Source organism: Stegastes partitus, unplaced genomic scaffold (assembly GCF_000690725.1).
Source record: "Stegastes partitus isolate 25-593 unplaced genomic scaffold, Stegastes_partitus-1.0.2 Scaffold2291, whole genome shotgun sequence".
In the NCBI taxonomy this organism is placed as follows: domain Eukaryota; kingdom Metazoa; phylum Chordata; class Actinopteri; family Pomacentridae; genus Stegastes; species Stegastes partitus.
The window spans coordinates 32,031-33,878 of record NW_007580022.1 but is presented as its reverse complement, the minus strand read 5'-3'; positions in this window follow the sequence as shown (position 1 = coordinate 33,878).

Genomic DNA, 1,848 nt, shown 5'->3' with positions numbered 1-1,848 from the left:
TGCTCCGGTTTGTCTTTTAAAAGCTGCATGTTCAGAAGCATCAAGGCCTGGAAAAGGTGGAAAAGTCAGACGGATTGTTGCCAAACGTCCGTCAGCATTTCTTCTAACTTAATCAATCCCATTTGCACCATAATTAATCTACCTATCAGGCTTTAAATTCCAAACAAACAGAGAGAGACTCATCTGGTGAAAGATACGAAGAGTTTAGCAGCAAAAACAGGCCGGTGGAGACCAAATCAGAGGTAAAAGAGAGCTAATGTAGGTCTTAGAGTAGTCAGGTGGAGCTGTTTCCAGAATGAAATGACTGAAATTAGACCGTTTGGTGCAATTAAAGTCACTGAGAATGTGTTTTTAGCATTTCAGCTCATCACTCTTGCCCATCTTGATGCTAACATTGATCATTTTGTGTTATTTTAACGCCGCAAAATGACAAGTGGAGATGCACTAAACGAGCGTCCAGTTTCTACACATCTGCAGCCTCCTGTTTAACTCCAGAGAATTATTAGCGTCTGTCAGCATTTATTATAACATAATCTACCCCATTTGCACCGTAAATAATCTCTAAAGCTTCCACTGTGTGTTTCCTATCAGGCTTTGAATGGCAAACAAAGAGAGAAACTCATCTGGTGAAAGATACGAAGCGTTTAGCAGCGAAAACAGGCTGGTGGAGACCAAATCGGAGGTAAAAGAAAGCTAATGTAGGTCTTAGAGTAGTCAGGTGGAGCTGTTTCCAGAATAAAATGACTGAAATTATACCGTTTGGTGCAAATTAAGTCACTGAGAATTTGTTTTTAGCATTTTGGGAATCGCATTCCCCCGTCTTGACCTTAATGTTCATTATTTTGTGTTATTTTAACACCGAAAATGACCAAAAAAAAGGCTAAAAATGTGCCTTAAACTGTCCTGTTTAACTCCAGTCCGACTATTAAAGAAGAGAAGCGTCCATAAAGAGGNGCTGCTGCTGTCGCCGGCTGATACAGAAACACTGATGCTGCTGCTCAGCACGCAGTAGTACACATTAGTACACAATAATACACACTAATACACAATAACACACAGTAGTACACAATAATACACAATAACACAGAGGAAAACACGTTACCATACAGTCTGTTTTGTAAGCTCAAGGCTACAGAAGCATTCAGGTTGTTTGTGCGCCACACTGGACCGTTTATGGTTCCTAACTGTAATTTCTTGGAGCAATTTTTCAGATTTTTTTCCTGTTTTTTTTGTTTGTTTGTTTGTTTTACTACAGATACAGAAACTATTGATTTAAATATTAAAATATGTTCAATAATGAAATCTGTTCTTTTACGATGTGTGAGTGTAAAGTTACACTTCTGCTTTATTTAATCATCTAAAAATCTAATTATTTATGCCTTTATTTTTACTGCTTTTTACAGTTTATGAAAGGTATAATGTTCCAGTTTTTTTTACATTTTTTTAAACTGGTAGAAAATAATATATTTTAAAACCTTTCAAGTGTGATTTTATGAACAATTTCCTGTATTTTTACAGATTTTCCTTGTTTTCTTCAAACTATTAAAATTGCAGAAAAAAAGTATTAATTTACATTAAAACATAAAAAATGTCAAAATAATTTAGACTTAAATTAGTAAAAAAAAATAAATCTGATATTTTCCGTTATTTAAATTTTTTTTTAAAAAGAGTGAAAAATTGGGGGGGATTACCTAGAGTTTTATAGATTTGTAATTTTTTTTGTCAAATTACATATAATATCTAGTAAATTCACAGTAATAAAGTACTAATTTACTTTAAAAAAAATACTGTAAATAAAGTACACATCAACCATCAGTGTTTTGTAAACAGTCATTTGTTCTTTTACAA